Here is a 24,146-nt window from a genome sequence, read left to right on the forward strand (position 1 = left end):
TAATGATTGTGTTGTAGTTGTTATCAACATATTTTGTAGATCTAGCATTGAAGTTGGTATTGATGCTAACTCGTGTTCAGTACGTTGGTCGCAACTGCATTTATCTTGTATTTCTAGATTTGAATTTTGTATTTCTTCACATTTGACTTTCGAATTATTATTGTTTTGTGATCTTCTGTCTGTGTTATAGAATTATTGCTCTTTTGGTGTTGGTGCTTTTCCTTTTTGTAGCTTTTGTGTCCAAGGACCTGTGTCTATTTTCTTTGCGAGTGATGGTGGGCTACCGAAGACCTCTTTTCTTCTTTCATGATTCTTCATTAGGTTTTCGATTTCTGTTATATCAAGTGATAATCTTGCAGTTTTAGGGTTTGTCTGCTCATTTTTCTTTGGGTTGAGTTGTTGCGAGTGTCTGCGACTTTCGTACAGGGCCTGCCATTTCTTTTGTGCTTTGTCAGCTTTTTCCTGCTGGGTTATGAGTTTTCTTTCTTTTTCGTCTTTTCCTTCTTGTAGGGCCGGTGGATTGGGCATCTTATCGTTTTCCTTTATCTCTTCCTCCAAGTTTGTTTTTGTCTTGCCCTTTGGGCTGGGGGTAGTTCTGTTACTAAGTTCCACCTTTGTGTTCTTTGTTTTTTCGGATGTCGAATCTCCTGTAGCAAGCTTTTCATTTTCACTTTTTGTTGTAAACTTCTTTTTTGGTTCTAGTGTGTTTTGTGTCTCTTTGGTTGAGGAGTTCTCTTTTGTGTCTTCTTTCATGATTGGAGATGAAGGTTCACTGGTGTTTCCCTCGCTTTCATTTGCTGTAGCAGCTGTTTGGTTTCTTTCTGTTTCTCCACTTTTTTTGGTGTCGCTTTCTATAGTGGTCGGTGAGTCTTTGATGTTACATTCTCTAAGGGTATTATTTTTGTTGCTACCGCCTGGTTTGGTCGTTACGTGTTGCAGTTCTGGCGTCTCCATTGTCTTTCCTCTAAGGTTCATGTGCGGGGGGGTCAATTCGGCGGCTTTCCCGCGCTTGGTTGTACGTGTCATTCGAGGAGTGGGGTTTCTTGGCGCGTACTTTCTTGTCCCTTCCGGCACAGTAGTGTATGTTTTCTTTCGTATGTAGTATTTGGTTCTTACTTTGTGATTTGTGTTTACTTGTTTACTTATCTTGGGGGTTAGGTATTTCTGTTGTAGAATTTGCTACCAAAATTATTTTTTCTTGCCTTTTTTTATATTGAAGAGTTGTGTTCTTGGGTTCCTATTTCAGGGCCTTTTGCCTGGATGTGCCTCTCTGGCCGTTGTTTCTAGCAGTGGATCAAAGGCTATTTGCCCGCAGTCTCCACTGACAATTTTATCTGATCCCTTTTAAATTTGGTGGATGACATGTGCCAGGGGATCTACGTTGTTTTCAGCGTCCTTGCACCATTGCCGCCAAACAGCCGCACAACAGCCGATGCCCTTTTCCCCGACGGGCTTAACGCTGCAAGGGTGGTAGCCTCAGTCCTTTCAAGGAGGCCTGAATCACGTGATGGAATCACGTGCAGATGAAGCCACGCCTCCTCCAGGAAGCGCGTTCGAGCATCGGTGCCGGCGAGAGCCTGAATGAGCTCGCAATGCCGGATCAGTAGGTGGGCAGCTTCGGCACAGATGAGGGAAAGTTTATGCTAGGATTAGCACACCGGCATTATAAAGAACAAACTCGCTAAGACGTGTGCTGGCACCAAGCTAAAATGGCCGGACGCCTTACCGATCGTGTTGCTGTCGATGAGAACAACCCCTCAAACTAAGACTGGGCTCTCTCCGTTTGAGGTGGTAATGGGGAGACCTGCTAATATTTGGGGTTTGCCAAAAAGCAGTTCACTGCGGGACATAGAAAATGTGCTTCTTTCAGATTACTGTAACCAGTTGACTAAAACTTTGTTTTCAATTTATCACCAGGTGCGAGAGGCATTACCTGTACGCTACGAGGGTCCCGGTCACAGTCTACGACCGGGTGACTGGATCCTCACAAAGGTTTTTGAGAGGTCATCTTGCCTTGCACCTCGGTGGAGGGGTCTCTACCAAGTCCTGCTAGTCACTCAGACTGCTGTGTGGGTAGCGGGTCGTAAGAACTGGATCCATGCGACGCACACCAAACGGATCCCACAGCCTGTGCCATGTGATACAGAAGATGCAGAATCCCTTCCCACTGCTGTAACTACCGTGCCTGAAACAGCAACAACCAACAAGGGAGAATCAGAGACCGCTCCGGAATCCGCAAGGCCAGATAAAACGGCCATCTTGTCTCCACACTCCCCAACAGTGGAACTTCCAGATCAATCCTTTTCTGATCCCAGTTCCGTTCATTCGCCACTTCCAGGAGGAAGTGACGACACTTTGTCCTCATCAGAAACTGTGAAATATAATTTGCGTCCAAGGAGGTAAACGTGCAGCATGATCTGACTGTGCGATTGAAAAGAATCATTTGAGGGCTTGTCTTTTGGCCAACTGTACGGGAAGATTCTGTTGGCTAAGGGTTGTGGGAAAGACATTAAGAAGATGCGTGACTGGAGTCACCAGCAAATGAACAATTGGTGTTTTTTCGGTTGAAGACTACAATGCCTGCACCCGCTACCGCTTGTACCGAACTTTTAGATAAATATGTGACTAGTAGAGACAATAATCAAGCATGTAAAGGGACCCCCAAAGTGTATTGTTGCCTTTTTGTGATAATTACTGGATTTTTAGTAACTGTTGGTTTTGGGTTATGGTATCTGGAGGAAGCATATCCGCTAGAGGACTTTTTACCTATTGAAAATGTATCTGTTGTCCCCACTCCTTCCGTGCAATTGCATACTTTATCGCCTAGAGATTCTTTGCATAGACGGAACTATCAGAATAATACCCTTTTGTTAATTATGAATGCCACTCATGCAATTTTAAATAAGACCAATTGTTGTATCTGTTCACATCTACCGCAACATGGGGATAAGGGGCTAGGTTGGTATATTCATCCTTTACCTTTGACAACTGCCTGTTACGCTTCTCTTAGAGCACTATGTTTTGGCCGATGGAATGACAGCATCTCAGGGAACTTTGATGGTACAAATTTAAATAGCTTTGAAAAGCATGTTTTGATGCCCCTGGGATGCTTGCTTTTTGCAAATAGAAGTAAGCCAAACGTTGCTTCTGTTAGGCCCTCTGATAGATTGTCTCGTCCTTTTCAGTCTTTAATCCCTTTCAAAATGGCTCCTATAGGCAATAAGGATGCCACACCTCCATCTTATTCTGTTAACCATAGCCCAGATTCAGTATCCTTCTGCATACAGAGGAATGGAACACGGTCAATGGGTAATTTTAGAAAGTGCGCCAATGTTGCAAATTTGACTAGTGAGAACAGACCTCTGTACGTAGGCAAACCCGTCTATTTTGTTTGCGGTAATGTGGCATTTCCATGGTTGCCCAGGGATTGGCAAGGAACCTGCTATTTAGGGATTCTACTAATGGGGTATTTATTGCCAGTACTGCAGATGTTTCGAAAAACTCGTCCACGACGAGGTGTGAAAGGGGATACTCCAGCGCAAACTCTAGGAGATATCATGAAATCCTTTGTGCCATTTTTTGGGCAAATTACGAATTCAGAAGATATCAGGGGACTAGCGAGAGTATTGGAGAGAACCTTCAATCGGACCACTGACATACTCTATAATATGACGTTAGAACAGAACGCGATAAGATTAGTGGCTCTTCAGAACCGGATGGCATTAGATGTCATTCTGGCCGAGCATGGAGGAGTATGTAAATTAGTGGGGTCCGCTTGCTGCGTTTACGTACCAGACTCCTCTCCGACGATCTTTAGGGCTATCCAAAATCTCCATCTTCTTAGTTCAGAAGTACATGTTCCTGAGGGGAACTGGGAATTTAGTGCATGGTTTTGGGACCTCCTACGGTCATGGGGATGGAAGTTGTTCTCGGCCCTGCTGATTATCTTGGGAAGTTTTCTGTTTCTTTGCTGTTGTATACATTGTCTCCCTGGTATATGCTCAGTATTAGGGAGATGTTGCGCGCAAGCAACAAGTGTATTAGGGCATAAAATCTACGCCCCAGAGAAGGTTTCCAAAGAGTATGTGGTAAAAGAAACTCTGGTGTCAGATCTAATGGCAATAGATATGTAGGACAATGATTCGGGATGTATAGATGTTGAAATGTGGAGTTAGTCGTAAAGTGATTGAAGGTAGTTTAGCGCTTGGCATACGCCAAAAGGAGGGTTTGTTAGAATAGATATAATATTGTTTCGTCCTCATCGTATATGTTGGCCTATGCCCAGTCGCTTTGTGAGGTAACCCGTATTACAAGGTCGTGACCTCAAGTGAATCAAGCCTCCATTTTAGGTTAGAACCACCATTTTAGTTTATTGTTCAAAGTCACCCTGTAGTCTAAAATGGCTGACTTGTGTGCTCTTGTTCTTGCCTTAACCTCTTCAACCTCTGTTGGAGGGTTAATGTCCAACCTCCCTTCAGGCTACATGTTAGGGTCATGTAGACCTTGTCCTTTGTTGACCTCGGGATCAGGGGATTACTTGAATTATCAATGTTAAACTACAAGTATACGAGAACAATAATGCTATCCAAATACGACATGCGAAACATTTGTTTGATCTGTATTAAAACCATACGTAAAGAGTGTAACGTTAAATTAAAGAATAATAGTGTGTGTTAGTAAATGTATTGAAAAGTAAACCGCATGCACGAGATATGTAAATTAGGAAAACGAACCTGGCCCAGTGTATAATTAACTTGTAAGAGGCTGGACATCATTATAACAAACTGTATAAATACGCTGATGTCCAGCTAGCAAATTCTGCTCACTGCTCACATTGAACCCTGCTGGTGGTCTCTGTGATATACTGACAGCCAAATAGCTATTTGTGTACTTTGTTCAATACTGTTCAGTTTTGTAATAAAGATTCTGGAAATCTTTACAAGCCTGTGTCGGTTTATTTTCCTTTGCTTGGTGTAACAGCCTTAATATTGTATTTTTCTGATTCCACAACTGGTTGTGATGTACCAGGGAGTCCTGTGATGAGTTAAAAATGTGGATTCTGCATCAGTACAATCAGTTGGTGGGTATATGGGTGGGTATGTGGCCAGTATGCTTCATGTTGGTGGCAGGCCAGTCGAGTTGAAGTTAGCTGTCGTTCAATATTGCACTGGTAGGGGGGTGATGTGGCAGGGCCAGGCTGAGTTGGTGTCAGAGGTGAGGGGGTCTGGTGGGTGGTGTCAGGACTTGGAGGGCTGTCTGGGGTGGTGTCACAGGTGGGGGAGCTTGTGGGGGGTGTCAAGACTTGAGGGGACTGCCTGGGGGTGATGTCAAGGGTGAGGAGGCTGGTGGGTGGTGTCGGGACTTGAGGGGGCTGCTTGGGGGTGGTGGTGGAAGTGAGGGGGGCTATTGGGTGGTGTCAGGACTTGAGGAGGTTGCCTGGGGTTGTGTTGGAGGTGGGGGGCTGGTGGGTGGTGTCTGGACCTGAGGGGCATGCCTAGGGGTAGTGTCGAAGGTGAGGGGGGGCTGGTGGGTAGTGTCTGGACCTGACGGGCATGCCTGGGGATGGTGTTGGAGGTGACAGGGGATGGTGGGTGGTGTCAGGACTTCAGGGGGCTGCCTGGGGGGGTGGCAGAGGTGAGGGGGGCTTGTGGATGGTGTCAGGAGGACTTGAGGGGGCTGATGTGCAGAGTTGATGGGGTGCAGCCGTTACTTATGGGGGAGCTCACACAGAGTAGTAGGGGAGCAGCCATTACTTATGTGGGACCTCACGCAGAGTTGCTGGGGTGCAGCCGTTACTTACAGTAAACCTTGTGCACGGTAGCTGGGGGTGCTGGATATTGTGTCAGAGGTGGACACAGAACTTTGCAGAGAGATTGGTCTTCTGCTAAGTTTTTGGTTTGCGTGGAGGCGTGTTGTGGGCGTTCCTTGCACAGCTCAATTCTCTTTGTGTGTCGGCTATAAATGCGCATCTGGATTCATGAATAAGGCGCCATTCACCATGAATCGGGCCCCTAGTCTGCAATTACCTTGTTTCATTATTAATGTGTTTCATCTGCTGCAGTTATTTCACACTGATGTGTCATTGCCCATTGTATTATCAATTTTGCACAAACGTCCCTGTCTCCCAGTCCGATACTTCCAGTCCATCAGGCATCCCTATTGGTGAGGTTTGCACAGTAACTATAATATCCACATTGATGATTCGAAGTCAGGAACATTTCTCAGGTTACCTCTTTTTCATTTAGCACTAATTTTGTGAAGGCACTCACTGGTTGCTCCATTCCTTTGCCCACTGAGTGCCCTTAGAGTAATCTGCACACTTCACATAAACTTATGTTACACTTACCATGCAAGCCTATTTGAAATGTTATTACTGCAGGGGGATATAAAAGAATATAGGCCGGTATTCTGTGTGGTCAGTACAGAAGTAAATCAGGCAGGTGTCTTGGGGTTCAAAGAAAACTACTGTGACAGCAGAAGACAACAAGGTACTCTTGTCGGTAGATTAATATGCCTGGAAGGTGCTGTGGGCGGGGAAGGTTACTGCATTGAGGAGTGTAAGGAGTTTACCTGGCAGGTGATTTGGGGGTATAATGGTTTATTGAGAGTCCACATGCAACACACGGAGTTCCTTCCCTCCCCAGGCTAAGTGTCACACAGAAAGTGGTTAATGTCAGTTATTTTATTCAGCCCTATCTATAATTCATCTAATACCCCTTGGATCTCTCCCCCTGAGCTACCAATGAGCCAAGAACCAGGCCGGTGTACAGGAAATATAATTATGTGCATTTGAATTAGATGTTAAAAAAATCACACTAAAATGTCAAACATAACTTTATCCGTGGCACAACACAATAAACTTCTCTCAACATAAATAAATTACACAAGTGGTTTGAAAAGAACACAAATCACAATACTTTACTTTCTACAAACTTCACTTCAAGAAATAATTAAACTAATCAATCAAAAAAGACAATTACGTATGTAATGCTTTGCAATTTTGATTTTTTTGCACGCTTAAAAGGGCTAGCAGTTCGGTTTACCGATTGGTGCAATGCACATGACAATTATGATTTCACCCACACCTTTTTCTTTAAAATAACACAGGGTGATTTTGCAGTTGGTTTTTCAGACCTGCCCCATACTTTGGTCTGGGTTGCGGAAGTCGGATAGAAAAATTGGGATGATTTAAGAATTTGAGATTTCAGACCCACCTTCACTTAAAGGCCTATGTTGGGGAAGCTGAACAGAAAGATTGCTTAGTTAAATTATAGGCTATAGTTTTCAGTGCAGACTGGGAATGGGCTTTGTTATTTTTGAATTTTAGCAAAAATCATCCTGTGGTGTTCCGCCAAATGGGAAATTAATTAATTTTTTTTTTTTAGGTAAATAGGCTACGGATCTACAGTTTTACCCCTCTAACCCCACTATAAAGTTGTTTACAAAGGGTTAAATTCTACTTACATAGAAAACCTCTGTTTAAAGTCAGGAAAACCTGCTGCATGTCAGGGCCTTCTGGAAGGACAGAGCAGGGGTCTGGTCACTCCACTTTCAAGAATGGCATCCAGCTCTCCATCATAGGACCCAGTCAGCTTTTAGGCCTTTCCAGAAATAGACAGCTCTCCCAGAGGCCATGCTTGCAAAATCTCGTTTTGGTGTTTCCTGGCAGCTGTCAGATGGTAATTTTCAGCAGCTCTCCCTCGTGATAATTTTAGGAGCTCTCCCTTCTCTCATAGTGCATCCATTTTATATAGCAGTGATGACACCATCAAATTTATAATCTTGGAGAATACTGTGCAAGGGTTCTCGCAAATAGAATTGGACAGTTACCCTTCTCTCTCCTCCCAAATACAGCCTCTATCCAAGGATTGGCTTAGGAATCTGGAGCCAACATTTGGCAGCTTCCATTTGCAATCCCCATTTGTTATCATGTCACACCTTTGGTAAAAACTAGTAATGTGGCAAAATTTCATAATTTTACTAATAACTGCAACAGCCGAGTCTGCACCATGTTGCCCGGCCATTTGGCAATTTTCCACATTTTTACAAAAACCATAATCGTTAGGAACATGCAATTTATTATCCATATTCCTAATTTTAACCTCCACCAGCATGCCAACTCTCAAATTCGGTACATGTTGAAAGCAACCAGGGACAAATGTTAGCTTGCCATTACAATTCCCTAAGTCGCAGGTGGATGAATTGCATATCAACAAAATTGCCTGTGAATTATCTAAATAGTGTCACATCAATCAACAAAGTACGACTTATGGTTTCTGAGAAAAAGGTCTAAATGATAATAGTCAATTTAAATTAATAGCAAATCTTTGGGATATGCAAATTGGAGGCCTCCTGTCCCCAGTGCCATTTGCCTCTCTGGGCCAGCCTGTGACCAGAGTTTTTTCTTTTATCATTGTTGTTGTTTGAAGTTGGTAGCTGCCAGTCATAAAACATGGGACCTTAGCAGCAGAGCCATTTTCTCTGCATAGAACTGCCTTCAGAGACAGCAAGTCTGACGGACACTTTGTTTTCGACACCCTTAGCAGGACACACTTTATTGCAGTTGTAAATAACTGGGGGATGTAAAAGTTAGGCTTGCAGTTGGGGAGTTCTTTGTGAAATGTGCCCAAAGGACCACCATTTGTCCTTGGCTGAAAGGAGCCCACAAATTGCATTTTCTAACATCAGCCTTCATCCCTTGACATACAGTGTGTTTTCGGGGTCCACTTTGCTTTTGCGCTGAAAGTACTGGGCCGTTTCTTTCAGTCATTAATAAAATACACTTTAATTATCTGCTGTTTGTTTTTATGCTGAAAAGTGAGTCTGAATTGTCAAGGTGACCACATTTTTATGGTTGGCGGTTTCAATGAAAATTGCTGCATTTATTTCAAAGCCCGCAATGTTTTGTGCTTCTTCAATCTGCACTCGGATTACATTGTTGTTATAGCCTTCTCTGGACTTCCCTTCCAGAAAGACACCCACATAGTCTGCCTCGGGGCTATAGGAACTTTTCATGTCACCCAACTGGGCTTTTCTTTTCAAATGTTTTGATGGTAAATTGCATGCAAAGCATAATCTACATTGCTTTTTGTCAACACACACACCATGGGGGTCATTCCGAGGTTGGAGGTAAGGAATTACCGGCACCGGTAAGGGTGCCGATGCCAGTAATCCCTTACCTCTGTATTCCGAGGTCCCTTTGCGGGTCCTTCTTTACCTCCTGCTTTTAGCAGGAGTTAAGTACGGGACCCGCAAAGGTACTTCGGAGGTAATTACGGTACCGTAATTTACGGTGCCGTAATTACCTCCTTCCCCATTCCCATTGAGCCCTATGGGGCCGACATGGGAATGGGGAAGGGCAAAAGGTGAATGGGGAATTACCGGTCCCTCCAACCCTAGATTGGACTGGTAATTACTCCATTCACCATGCCGGATTTGGGGCGGTTTCGGAGGCAACCATGGAGCTAATTGCTCCAGGGTTAGCTCCAAACCCGGAATGAGGCCCCATGTCTTTTCCCTGGCATCTTCATGTTGGCAGGGGGGCATTTTTCTCATGTTTTGCTTTAACTTGCAAACAAACATACAAAGCCGTTTTGGTGTTAGTGTTTAGAAATCCTGTTTTTCATGTGAAAGGGATCTTTGAATTTCTTCTGCCTTTGTGAATTAAAATGCTGATTTTCCTTTGGTAATGACTGGTAGGCCTTATTCACATGGTCCTTTAGTTCTGTTGGTTTGGGGCCTTTGATTACACTCATCGGCACACGTGCTCCCTCCTTTCCTGTCACTCTCTGGCCTGCCACTCTTGGCCCTCTTCCTGCTCCCACCTCTGAGGTTAAAAACCTCGGGGTCATCTTGGACTCCACACTTTCCTTCTTTCCTCATATCTCTGATGTCTCTAAGAAGTCACACTATCAGCTGTACCTCCTCAGAGGTATTCTTCCTTTCCTCTCCTTCCCCCAGAAGCTCACAGACTTCAGAGCTCTGGTTCTCTCTAGGCTGGACTACTGCAACAGCCACTTTCTAAATCTGCCTGCCTCTACTCTACTCCCTCTGCAACTCATCCAAAACAGGACTGCGAGACCTGTCCTTGGTCTTTAGCCCAGGGATCGTATCTCTCCAGGACTGAAAGCTCTGCACTGGCTCCCAGTGGCTGTGAGGATTAAGTTCAAACTCCTCTGCATTGTCCACAAGGCTTTTTAGGGCCTGGGGCCTCAATACCTTCAACTCTCTCTTCCTAAATATCTTCCTTCTCAAGCTCTTTGCTCATCCACCTTTAACTCCCTTAGGGTTAGTCGCTTCTCTAAGCAGTGAGTTGGTGGTAGATCTCTTTCTTCTGCTGGGGCTTCCCTCTGGAACAGCCTCCCTGCCTCACACAAACTTGAGGAGAACCATCTGTGGTTCTGGAAGCACCTCAAACCATCCTCTTTGCTTCTGCTTTCTCTCCTCCTATCCCCTGTTGATCTTCTGGCTGAATCTGATACTGCACTGGTTACTTGGCTACCCTCTGATCTTGGTCCCAGGTCCCCTTCACCACCAGCTGCACACTGCACTGCAACCATTGCACTCAGGGACTGTTTCTGTATCCCTATAGCCCCTACTAGCACCTGACTTCTGATGTCTGCACTTACCGCCTGCACTTGCCTCCAGCTGGCTGCACTTTTATTATTATTTATTATTTATTGACTTTATTTATTTTACTGTTATCCTATGTACTGCACTGTCCCCTCCCCTTCCCCCCACACTTGTCTCCCTCCCCTGCACTTGCACGATCTCATCAATGTCACCTGGGCTAGTAGGATCACTGTCTCTGTCTTCCATCTGTTTCCCCTCCCTTGCCTCGTCGCGCTTTGAAACACTTGTGTATAGGTGCATTATAAATGCCATATCCTATCATATCATGTCATATCCCACAGGAGGGCCCACTCCTGTGTGTGGGGGGAGGAGTGTATAGGTGGAACATCTCTTTGAGGTGCTTGTGGGAGATTTTACCAGGTCTGATGTGTGTATAAGGGCCAGATCGCTCCATATCAATGGCCTGCCCTTTTTCCAATACTTGACTTTCCTTTTATACATTATTGGTCCTAGGCGCTTAAGTCCAATTTGTTTAATTGGAGTGGATAAAAGCGACAACTCCCAAAATTCATTAGTTTTTTAAATGAAAGCATAGAACTAAAAACATTGTTTGCGGTGACATGAGGCCTTCTGGTCACCCTAGATTGCCCTCACATTAGAACAATGATACAGATGTTTTCTAGGACATCTTTGCTCACAGTTGATCACCTGCATGGGTGTCGGTTGTATACAAATTGTTCGTTTTACAACTGTTCGAATTACAATTGACCTTTTCACAATTGACTGAATTGTGAAGGTCAATTGTAACATATATGTGGGGGGAAACCCCCCACAACCCTCCACCCAATGCCAAACCCCCCAAAACCCATATATATATATATATATATATATATATATATATATATATATATATATATATATATATATGGTCAATTGTGAAAAGGCAATTGTGACCCTTTAAATTCAGTCAATTGTTAATTTGAACAATTGTAAACGAACAATTTGGGTAATACCTGGGTATATACAGCTGTGTAGTTTGATGTTACACAAAGATCCCTTGATTGGGTATGCCAATTCTACACTGTTGCTATTATTATTATTTTTTATTATATTTATTGAGCGCATGACCTTGATTCAAGAGGCAACAGAGAGCTTTACAGAGGAAAACAACAATACAGATACATAACAGAGCGCTTTTCAGAGGTAACAACAGAACAGATATACAGCGGGGGTAGGATGCAAAGGGGTGCAGAGGAAGGGTACAGCTGTACCGGGTGGCGTCGAGCAGAGGGGCGGGCTGCGTCTAGCAAGTTAGGTGGCATGAGGGGCGATGGTCTAGGTGTTGAGGAAGAAAGACTACTGGAAGTTCTTTTTCGAAAGTGTGGGGGCGAGACTGATGCCAATTGGGGGAGGTTCCATAGTCTTGGAGCATAGACAGAGAAGGCTTGTTTGCTAGTCCTTTCCTTTTTGCACCGGCGGATTTCAAGTCTGCACGTGTCCTGGCTTCTGGTGGTGTGCTGTCCATCGGAGATGTTGAGTAGCTGGGTGACTTGAGGGTGACTACCTTATAGAGATGATGTGATTGTTGACTGTCGATCTCCTGGGTGGATGTCTCTTAATTATCCTCAGAATGAATCGCATCAGCAGACCTTCCCAGAGTATTCCTTTAAAGGCTGGGTGAACCCCAGCCCGTGCCTGTTCCACATCAGAGCTAGCTACCCCGCGTGCACCTTGCAGCCCCAGGTGGTGAATAATGGTCCCACTCGCTCGCCGTCCCCCGTGGTTTTGCACGCGCTTTTGGTAACGGAGCGACCATCCCCATGGTGACACTGCTGCCTGGGTGCCATCCCTCGTCCCACCACGGACGTCATGCCACGTGAGATCCGGGAAAAAGTGAACATCTAAGGGTGGGGCCTGCAGAAGGGGGAGGGGCGAGGTGAGGGGGCTTGAAAGGGATACGTGTGAGGTAAATTGACGTAGGCACACACCTCCATCATACTGGCAGCCACCTCTCCCATCCTTGATGTTCTGCCCCGCCCCCCTCCCCCTTCCCTTGCCCTCCGCGTGAACGTCTGGCCCCGAGTGAACGCAGTTGGCAACGTGAGACTGACGCTTACCAGCTCTATCTGCCTTTCAGAAGTAAGGCTGGCACGTGCCAGGCTCTCCCAAGCCACGACTGCCTTTTCAAACGTGACGCCTGCATGCCACTGGCTGCATTGCCCCAGTTGCATGGGCTTCTCAGACTCTGCCCAGCCCTACCAGCGTTATGGCTGAAAAGCTGTGCGTGCCTCCGAGCCCCATTTGTTTTTTTCAATAAGCCCTGCCGCGAGCTACGGGCCTCGTAAAACGCGAATGCATTGCTCCGGGCGGTAGAAGCAGCTCTCCGTCACTGGTCCACTGGTCCGCCTCCTCCTTGACGCCTCGCCCAGGGATGCTGAGGGAGGCGGTTGCCGTGGCAACGCGAGGTGGGGCAGAGAGGGAGGGAGGGGGAGAGGATGCGCCAGGGGGTGCAGGAGAGCAGATGAAGGCTGAACCTGTCTCCAGCCGGGCCCCGCAGACAGGTAGGCCGCCCGCCCGTCTGCCTGTGGGAGGGGGGAGCATGCGAACAGGCCGTGGGGCCAGAGGGTAGGTAAGGGATCGGCGAGGGGAGTCAGAAGGGGGAATGGGGTGCCGGGGAGTGTGAGATAGGGGAAGCTTTCGGGGACATGATCTCTAACGGCATGGGGAGATTAGTCCGGCGTGCTGGGGAGAGGGCTGTGCGGAAGGGAGGGGGCTGCTGACAGGCTATCAATCAGAAGGGCAGCCCTGTGTGTGCACCGCGTCTGCGTGCACGGCGTAGTGCAGGCAGTAGTGACGAAGGATGTACGGCCTACAACATGGACCATCACCTTCCCTTCCGCTTGCGATAACCCTTCCTTTGCCTTGTCACACCCCTTTCCCTGCCTTCTTCCTCTCTCCCACCCCTCACCGGAATCTCCATTCCCCTATATCGCCCTTTCGCCCCCATTTCCATCACCTCCAGATTCCCGTATTAGCCCCATCATGTCACCGGCTCCCCTTACTTTCCCCGATGCGTACCCCCTTCCACCTGCCCACCTTATCCACGAGTGCCCAATGGGGGGTCCTGAAAGCTTACAGCAGACATCATGTGTTCTCCCAATGAAGACATCACTCTTGCAAGCTGGCACTTAGCAAAACGCTAGGCGCCCCTCTGATGTTTTGCCTCGCATCCTCTCACTGCTGTTCTCTCTGGAGGTAGCTTGCAATTTCTCATGCTGTGCCAGGGAAGCTTGCCTTGCGTATGTTAGTAGTTTAACGGGTCTTGTGAAGGAAGCTTGCATTGCAGCTTGTACAATTTCTGTGTGAGGGAAGCTTGCACTGCGTATACCCCCGAGCTGTGTGCGTGCTTTATACATGCAAATGAATAAATAAATACATATGTTAGTAGCATAACGTTTCTGTGTGATGGAAGCTTGCACTGTAGCTTGCACCATTTCTGTGCGAGGATGAGGGAAGCTTGCACTGCATATGTTAGTAGCATAACCTTTCTGTGTGAAGGAAGCTTGCACTGCAGCTTGTACCATTTCTGTGTGAGGGTGAGGAAAGCTTGCACTGCATATGATAGTAGTGTAACGTGTGTGATGGAAGCTTGTACTGCAGCTGATGTACTATACTAGTTGAATCCGAATGACGCTACTGCTGAAGCTGCTAGTACTGTACCATTCGAGTGTGGAGGAAGCTTGCACTGGAGCTGCTAGTACTGTACCATTTGAGTGCGGAGGAAGCTTGCACTGGAGCTGCTAGTACTGTACCATTCGAGTGTGGAGGAAGCTTGCACTGGAGCTCCTAGTACTGTACCATTCGAGTGCGGAGGAAGCTTGCACTGGGGCTGCTAGTACTGTACCATTCGAGTGTGGAGGAAGCTTGCACTGGGGCTGCTAGTACTGAACCATTCGAGTGTGGAGAAAGCTTGCACTGGAGCTGCTAGTACTGTACCATTCGAGTGTGGAGGAAGCTTGCACTGGAGCTGCTAGAATTGTACCTGTTGTGTGCGAAAGACGCCTGGGCTGCATTTGCAAGTACTATACGATTTCGGTGTGAAAGAAGCTCGCACTATGGCTGCTAGCACTACTAGTTATAACTAAACGAACCTTACACCGAAGTTGATCAGACTGCGCACGTTCTGTGTAAAGGATACTTGCTCTGTAGCCGATAGCACCGTGTAGTATTGTTGTAGTCATATAGCGCCTTTTCTCATTTATTATGGCCTCAAAGCGCTTTCTGGTAGGAATAATTTGTGTGGGAAGTAAGTTTGCACTTCTGCTGCTAGCACTCTGCCAGTTCTATCTGAAGGAAGCTTGCACACAACCACTGGCCCAGTACCAGTTCTTTCTGAAGGAAGCTTGCAATACAGCCACTGGCACTGTACCAGTTCTATCTGAAGGAAGCTTGTACTACAGCCACTGGCACTGTACCAGTTCTATCTGAAGGAAGCTTGCACTACAGCCACTGACAATGTACCATTTCTGTCTGGAGGAAGCTTGCACTGCAGCCACTGGCACTTTACCAGTTCTTTCTGAAGGAAGCTTGCACTGCAGCCACTGACACTGTACCAGTTCTTTCTGACGGAAGCTTGCACTACAGCCACTGGCACTGTACCAGTTCTATCTGAGGGGAATGTGCACTGCAGCCACTGACACTGTTCCAGAACTATCTGAAGGAAGCTTGCACTACAGCCACTGGCACTGTACCAGTTCTTTCTGAAGCAAGCTTGCACTACAGCCACTGGCACTGTAGCAGTTCTGCCTGGAGGAAGCTTACACTGCAGCCACTGGCACTGTACCAGTTCTTTCTGAAGGAAGCTTGCACTACAGCCACTGGCACTGTACCAGTTCTATCTGAAGGGAATGTGCATTGCAGCCACTGACACTGTACCAGCTCTATCTGAAGGTAGCTTGCACTACAGCCACTGACACTGTACCAGTTCTGTTTGGAGGAAGCTTGCACTGCAGCCACTGGAAGTATATCAGTTCTTTTTGAAGGAAGCTTACACTGCAGCCACTGGCACTGTACCAGTTCTTTCTGAAGGAAGCTTGCACTACAGCCATTGGCACTGTACCAGTTCTGCCTGAAGGGAGCTTGCACTGCATCCACTGAGACTGTACCAGATCTATCTGAGGCAAGATTGCACTACTGCCAGTGGCACTGTACCAGTTCTATCTCAAGGGAGTGAACACTGCAGCCACTGACACTGTACCAGCTCTATACGAAGGACGCTTGCAGTACAGTCACTGGCACTGTACCAGTTCTATCTGAAGCAAGCGTGCACTGTATCCTCTGGCACTGTACCAGATCTATCTGAGGCAAGACTGCACTACTGCCACTGGCACTTTACCAGTTCTATCTGAAGCGAGTGTGCACTGCAGCCTCTGGCACTGTACCAGTTCTATCTGAAGGGAGTGTGCACTGCAGCCACGGGCACTGTACCAGTTCTATCGGAAGGGAGCGTGCACTGCAGCCACGGGCACTGTACCAGTTCTATCTGAAGGGAGTGTGCACTGCAGCCACGGGCACTGTACCAGTTCTATCTGAAGGGAGCGTGCACTGCAGCCACGGGCACTGTACCAGTTCTATCTAAAGGGAGCGTGCACTGCAGCCACTGGCACTGTACCAGTTCTATCTGAAGCGAGCGTGTACTGCAGCCTCTGGCACTGTACCAGTTCTATCTGAAGGCCGCTTGCACTACAGCCACTGGCACTGTACCAGTTCTATCTGAAGGGAGCCTGCACTGCAGCCATGGGCACTGTACCAGTTCTATCGGAAGGGAGCATGCACTGCAGCCACGGGCACTGTACCAGTTCTATCTGAAGGGAGCGTGCACTGCAGCCACAGGCACTGTACCAGTTCTATCTGAAGGGAGCGTGCACTGCAGCCACGGGCACTGTACCAGTTCTATCTGAAGGAAGCTTTTACTGCAGCCACGGGCACTGTACCAGTTCTATCTGAAGGGAGCGTGCACTGCAGCCTCTGGCACTGTACCAGTACTATCTGAAGGACGCTTGCACTACAGCCACTGGCACTGTACCAGTTCTATCTGAAGGGAGCCTGCACTGCAGCCACAGGCATTGTACCAGTTCTATCGGAAGGGAGTGTGCACTGCAGCCACGGGCACTGTACCAGTTCTATCTGAAGGGAGCGTGCACTGCAGCCACGGGCACTGTACCAGTTCTATCTGAAGGGAGCGTGCACTGCAGCCACGGGCACTGTACCAGTTCTAGCTGAAGGGAGCGTGCACTGCAGCCTCTAGCACTGTACCAGTTCTATCTGAAGGAAGCTTTTACTGCAACCACGGGCACTGTACCAGTTCTATCGGAAGGGAGCGTGCACTGCAGCCACGGGCACTGTACCAGTTCTATCTGAAGGGAGCGTGCACTGCAGCCACGGGCACTGTACCAGTTCTATCTGAAGGGAGCGTGCACTGCACCCACGGGCACTGTACCAGTTGTGTCTGAAGGAAGCGTGTGTAGGTTTGAAGTCCTTGAGAGCAGTGCCAGATTCCTAAAGCGAGTCAGTGCCAGCTCACTACACTGCCCACAGATGCCATCTTCTATACCCTGAGCAGTTGGAGCACCTCACATTTCCATCCAATGCCAGCTTCTGTGCTGACCACTGTAACATCTTCTCACACTGACCATCGGTGTCCGTTTCTGAGTGGCAGCAACTTGTACTACCCACCAGCCATAACTTGCACTTTTCACCTGGTGCCATCTTGCAGCCCACATCTCACACAGTGCCATCTTCGCATAGACTAGTACCAGCTTCCCCCACTGCCCCCAAGTTTGGTCACCTAGCGCTCGCGCCTGAGAATGACCACCACGCCAACATCCCCACGAGCCCATGGCAGGTGCCCCACACTGGTTGTCTACCAGTGCTGCTAGGAAGCAGACCGGGCACCCAGGTGCCATGCCCATCCAATGCTTGGCTTCTGGAGGCACAGCCCACAGCAGGGCCCCTTTTGGCCGCTGGGGTGGGTCGCTCCCTGGACCCCCTGCCATGGCAATGAACGCGGCGCTACGCTGCCCGCTGGCGCCCTGCTGGTAACGCGCCGGGCCTCCGGCTGATGGGCGGTGTCGGAATATCGCCCTGTCATGGTGCTCTGGCGGCGGGGACGCAGGAGGCGCTATCGCGCGCTCGCAGAGGCACACACCCTGCCCGTCCAAGGAACGACTGAGCTGCGCGAGCGGGCGGCCAGCTGTGGGCAGGCACTGCTCTGAAAGACTGCCCGCAAGGTACAGCTGCACCCCGCTCCCGTAGTCCGCAGACACAATCCCCGCCGAAGCCTTCCCTCGCAGCGCACCCCCCCCGGGATTGGAGTGTACCAGGCAGTTAACATCCCGCGGAGGACCGGTCGGACCTCGACGTATAGCGCCAATTTCTGCGGGATCGCCTCATCCAGGCGCTTCAGGGCCGATACAGTATCTGCACCGATATAGACCCAGGTGAGGTGTGAGCGGGTACACGGGCTCTGACAAAGATGTTGTTTGCATGTGATCTGTCTCTCTTAATGGGTTTGCCCAGTATTTCGGTGCCACTGCAGCGCGCTCTTCAGTTCGGTTCTTTACAAAACATGACACAATAACGTCGGGCACAGGAGGCAACCGCGAGGAATGCATGGTTTCTAACAGGCCCCTCGTGTGCTAGGGTTGTGCTGGGGGCACGCAGGTAATTGTGTACATGTACCAGACGCCCCCCCCCCGCGTTGCTTTCAGTTCTAGCTTTTGTTCTAAGCATCCAGCGATAGCGCTCGCATCAAACTCGGCGCCGATAGGCGCTTTGGTGGAATTCCTTGGGGCATTGGGCGTCCGGAAGGCTTCGCTGTGCTGTCCGCTTTGTAGGGTGGGGTCATGGGAGGCGAAGTGGACCCTAAGAGGGGTGGGGTTGGGGATCGGATGGTCTTTGGTGGACCGAGGTATGGTCTGGGTGCAAGGGGGCCGAGGCTGCCTGTGATGCGCTCTAATGTGGGTTCGGGTGGGCGGGTGGGCTCAGGGTTGGACCCTGGGGTGGCGAGGTGGAATCTGGCGGGATGAGCCTCGGGGGTCGATGTGGCGAGGAGCGCTCTGATGTGCGGTAGGTGGTCTTCGGTGGGGGAGAAGTTGGCTACGGTGGGTAGGCTCGGTGGGCACGGGTATGGAGTTATGTGTGGCGATGGGGCACTGATGTAGTGCCATTCATTATGGAGGGCTCTGATGTTGTGACGTGGACCTTGTTGGTTGGGGTGGCATCCGATGTGGTGAGGTGGGCTTTCCTGTGGATGTATGTGGGCTTGCAGTGTGGATAGGGCGAGTTTGCTAGGTTGAGGTGGGCTCTGTTGCGGTGAGGTGGGCAGTAGTGGCTCCAGTTCCCCACATAGCAGTGAAAGTACTGCAAGATAATAATTTACTGAAAATTCATTCGTGCAACCCAAAATGGTGGCCTGGCTCCCAAAATGGCCAGACCACGAGGCTCCTTTGTCCTGTCCGCTGACCGTCTTGCTCCCTTCACCTTCCCCAGGTCGAGCCGACCCGGGGCCTTCCTTATTTGGGCATGTACTTTCCCGCGAAACACGGATGATTTTGCGGGCTTCTACATGTCTTGTGTGTGCCTCCAGGATGTGGGCTGGGATGTCTGGTCCCAATACACATCCTGGGTGCCAGAGAGTCTAGGGTGGTGTGAATGCCTGGGACCACCGTGGTCCGTGATTGGTCCACGAATGGTGTGAGTGTTGATGAGCGGATCTCCCATTGGGTCCCCTCCGTTTTGGCGCGAAGGGAACCGTGGATAAGAGGGGGCTGGAAACACCACTACCATGTCGATCTCCTGAGTTCTCACGAACGAAGGAATACAGGAGCCAAGTATCCTGCAACCAAGAGGCTGGACCGAGAAATCGCTGGTGACCCGCTGAAGGACTTCTCCTCTGCACTGCTGTCGCCTTGTGAAACCCCTTTTCACCTTTGATCAAACCAGAATGCCTGTACTGGTACTTCGACCCTTGGAATAGCGGGAACAGCTATTCTCGGCATCTTCACCATCTCCTGCCAGTAAGCCTTCGGAAGCGTCTCTGGGCAATCCAGCTGACTGACCAGCTTACACGGGAGTCTTGCTCTGTAACCGCCGCCAGGTTGTGTAGTATTTCGAGTCCTTGTCACTCTCACACGCTTCGTACACTTGGCGTTCCCAGGTCTGAAGTGAGTAGTGTACATTTGGCTCAGATACACACGGCCGCTCCGTTGCCCTGCTGTGGTAACAAACTGTGCGGGTTTCTTCGATTGGGACGTCTTTTTACTCAACACGACGACGAGGCGTTCCCTGCTCTTCTGAACCTGCCAGCTGCTGAAACTGACGTGGAGAAGCCTGGGTCTGCTTGCATCGGGGACCGGTGAGTAGCATAGCTAGGATCTGGTCGCCCTCCTGCAGGAGCCCATTGCTTTTCCCCGCTGTGTCAAAACAGCACCCTTGTCCGTACTCGCGCTCTGCTTCTGCCCACTGTGGAGGCTGCGCTTGAGTTGCGGAACTTGTTCTTCTTCTTTTGTGCACTAAACCGAACTGCCTGATTTCCCTCGAAGAGCTTCTCCTTTTGCCCGTTGGCACCAGCGTGTGCAGGTACTTTTGAGCACAAGGCTCCACTCTTCGCAGGGCTCGGGGTGCCTCTGAAGGCGAACTGGGTCTAAGCATTATTTGGCACTGCCTGTTTTCCTTCCCTTTTAGGTGGACTACACATTTCGTGCATATAACGCTTGAGACTGTCGTATTTGTATATATATTGTGTTGATATGGTATGTGTTGGTTTACTATCGTTATATTGTGATTTTCTCGCTACGGTCATTGTTTTAAAGGCCTTGGAATAAATGTGTATATATTTTTAATATAACAACTGTTTGGAGTAGTTTGTAAGTGTTCTTGCTTTGTGTGCTCATTGCGGGCTTTCAGTCACCCTCACCCCTCTTGAGACCTAGTCTTGACCGCCGCGATCGCTACCTTGATTGGTCTGACTCGTCCAGAGGTTACCCTGTTCCAAGTAATTAGGTTGGCCTTCTGAACTTCTGCGCCACCAGGACAGAGTTCAGAAATCCGTCTTAACACACGTTCACCCCCCCAACGGGCATCTTGGCGCTAATAACAGATGTTTATTGTTACCCAAGTTAATGGTACTCAATTTATAGACCTCAGAAGGATGAAGGAAGGCTGAGTGGACCTGCCGGGATTCGAACCTGTGACCACGAGGCCAAACACAAGCCCCTGTAGTGCATGCATTAGTCCACTGAGCCACAGACCCGGTGAAGATTTAGCGTCACTTTTAGTTCCAGCGCTTAGGTGGAGTGTTAGTGCACACAGTGCGGCTTACGCCCTAAGTGGGCTGATAACTCCACCCTTAGTTTTGCCTCATATATAGCACTCTTGCGCCACTTTGGGACACTATGCTAGTTTGATTTGCAGGTGCATCATGAGTGCCGTTTTTACGCCATCATTCCTATTCATTATTATATTTTTGTCCCCCCCAACTTTCACGGCACACCATTTTCTCCCCATACATTTGGCTGGGGCACCTTTTCTTCAGATGTCATGTCCCCCCCCAACATTTTCAGCAAAGTTACTCCACTGTTCATAGGTGGTGCTTTAGTGACTACCTAGTATTCGCTCATAGGAACAGGGTTCAAGTTCTACAAAAAAAAACATGGGGTGCAAAGGAATGTGGCATCAGCAGAAATTAGCATATCAAGGTGCCCTCTGAAAAAAGAGGGAGGGCTCCTGAGAAAAGTGTGAGGGGACTCCAACCACCTGCGTGTGTCCTCGACTGGAGCCCTGCATAGGAAACACTTATGCATCAGCATTCGTTTTAGCACCTGGGCGGCATAATAAGCATAAATGAAGGAGGACACGGAGAGCCCCACAGATATATGGCATTGTGCGTGCAACGGATTGCACACAACTAAACGCGGCGCCCCTGTGAGCAGGAGGGGACCGTGCAACACTCTGGCATGGTGGTGACCCTTTGGGTAGGCAGGGTGCATCCCCAGCCTCTTTGCCTGGGACCTCGGAGAAAGCCTGGGCAACCAAAGCAGTTGCCATTACAAGCTGCCAGTGACATTTGACCAGTCTGTCATCTCAGTGGCGACACGCAAGAGCTGAGATGACACGGAATATACTGCCAAGGATGCCTGCAGCACCGAATATGACCCGAAACATTCTGATGCCAGGCCCTGATTCACTCAGAACTCGATGACTGCCGCAGCCTCTTGTTTGGCCTCCCTACACAGGAGACTCACAGACTCCAGGGCAGCCGCATCGGGGCAGCCCGCCTAGTCTCCAGCTTGAAAACACAAGATCACAGCCCAGGAGCACTAAAGATGCTTCGTAGGCTAACAACGGAACCGGCAAGCTTACGGGTACTGTTGTTACCGGACCGGCAAGCTTGTAATGAGAACCATTGTCTTGCTATTTTGATCCGAACTTTATAGGTTAAGTGTTGGACTTGTCTGATTCCCTTAGCCCCTTGAACCCGAGTTAGGGCACCATATAAGTGGTGCATGCGCTATTCTCCCACTAAAATCAAGACACTGCGCCCCAGAAAGAGAAATAGGGAGTGACAGATGCACGTGTCCAACCCCTTTTAGGCCCCCTGCACTGCTCAGATGATGTGTTCAGACCAGTGCAACAGGAGCACCTGCCACACAGAAGCCATCGCGCCAGCGCTCCCTGATGCCATGCTTCTTTTTACTTATGGGAATTGCTGTCTACAAAGAGTGTTTGGATTTCAAGACGAATATACCTTTTAAAATTAAAAGATATAATTTGCTTGCCAAAAAATATTCCAGTCGGGAATGAGGAGTATGTCTTTGCTCCCAGAAATAAATCTTTTACTCTCAACTTCCTAAAATAGAGAGTAGAATAATCAAATTATTGTCTGAAGCCTTGGTCCCAGTCTTGGGTATTATTATAGAATGTCGGACAGATGGAGTGACTTCTTGGCGGAAGACACACTCTTTCTCTTGACCAAACCAAATAATAATGGCTAATTTAAACAGCATTCTACTCCTCACCCCAGGAGTCATAGCCTGATTAAGAAACCCAAGAGACCCAGCACTCCCATCTTTTCTGACTACAGCCCAGAGTCACCCTGTTTTTGTCCAGCTCTCTGCTGCTTCTTACCCCCTCTCCATGATTGCTTTAGGAGCAACTTGTCAGAGGTTTGTGCAAAAGAAAACAAACTAGGCTTTGTAGGGGTAGAAAGCCCACTGCTCAAGGTTTTCCTACTTTTGATGCAGAAAGACACAAATAAATATTTTCGCTGCCAAAATTCTCTTAGCAGATTCCGTCTTCCTGGTAATTTCCTTTAATTTTTCTCTGTTTATTTCTCCTGGTTTCTGAATTGTACCATGTGGACTACGATCCTCAGAGCCCCAGCAGTTATTTATTCCAGATATTTAGAGCAGAAGTCTTAATCTTCCTTCGGCTGGACTTGCCAATAATATCCCCTTTCACCACCGGCCACTGACGACTAGCTTTAAGGAAGCTTTCTGTTGCTGGCAATCAAAAGAATGTCGCTGACTGATGATTATTCCACCTGGTAATGTCTACTGGTCACTTCACTAAAATACAGGTATCCCAAAGGGATGTAGGCGGCAGAACCGACCACCACCATCGCGACCTGCAGTATCCAGACTACAGTGTCAAAATTATTTTTTTCTCCTTATTGACCTATTTGACGAATCAACTTCTGGGGCACCAGTGGTCCAGGGATGAATATCAGTTTCTAAACCATCAATCAGCCCCACACCTCTAGTACACGAGGAGGGATCCAAACAGATTGGAAAGACAAGCACATTATAAACGTACATGTCCAATTTTGGTAACGGAGACGGAACAGCAAGCTTGTCTCCGATAGTTTGTGGATCGTTGGTTGGTTGAAACCCAGTGAAAATACAATTATTACCCAATAATAAAAGGGACTGTCCAGTTAAAGTTGTATAAAAATATCTACTTTTTTATTATCACAAGAGAAAGTTCTAGCACACTTACAAAATACAACTCACCCCTCAAAGGAATGCAGAGGACAGACAGTTTCAAAGAAGGAAAAGGGATGCACTCTGGGTATTAACGGGAGGGTAGTCAGTAAAGTAATGAATCACAATAGTTCAAGGATACTTGGTTTCAACACAAATGGAGGAATGTGTCATACAATGTCACTAGGGGCCTTCGGAGAAGGACCAATGGGATAGAACCACAATGTACCCTGTGCTGTAGATGTTCTTGGTTCTCACCAGAGTCGAGCTGGTTTCAGGGCACCTTGCAGTCGGCAGATCTGAAGCACTGGTTGGGGCATCTCTGGACGGCAATAGTGACTGTGTCGTAAACAACAGTCAGCGTTGGAGTCAGTTGCAGCTTGAGGGGCTCCATCTGCTCGAAAATGTCCATTAAGGCAGACATTGGTAGATACTTGTCTATACACTCCTCCTCACTTCTTCACTGGGCTTGTATTGTCCTTTAAGGTGGATGGCCCAAAGCTGAGGAGAATGTTGCAGGCAGATGCCTTGTCA

At 48.4% G+C, this 24,146-nt stretch overlaps 1 protein-coding gene across 1 annotated transcript in view; it reads left to right on the plus strand.

Moving 5' to 3' along the window:
* Positions 1-13,027: 13,027 nt before the first annotated feature.
* Positions 13,028-24,146, plus strand: part of DMTN (dematin actin binding protein) — a 474,403-nt gene continuing 463,284 nt past the window's right edge. The window contains exon 1 of the mRNA XM_069617734.1: positions 13,028-13,133. The gene's annotated coding sequence lies outside the window, so the exon portion shown is untranslated. The remainder of the gene's footprint in view (positions 13,134-24,146) is intronic.

The sequence above is a fragment of the Ambystoma mexicanum genome, chromosome 10, assembly GCF_040938575.1.
Source record: "Ambystoma mexicanum isolate Mex_15411 chromosome 10, UKY_AmexF1_1, whole genome shotgun sequence".
NCBI lineage: Eukaryota > Metazoa > Chordata > Amphibia > Caudata > Ambystomatidae > Ambystoma > Ambystoma mexicanum.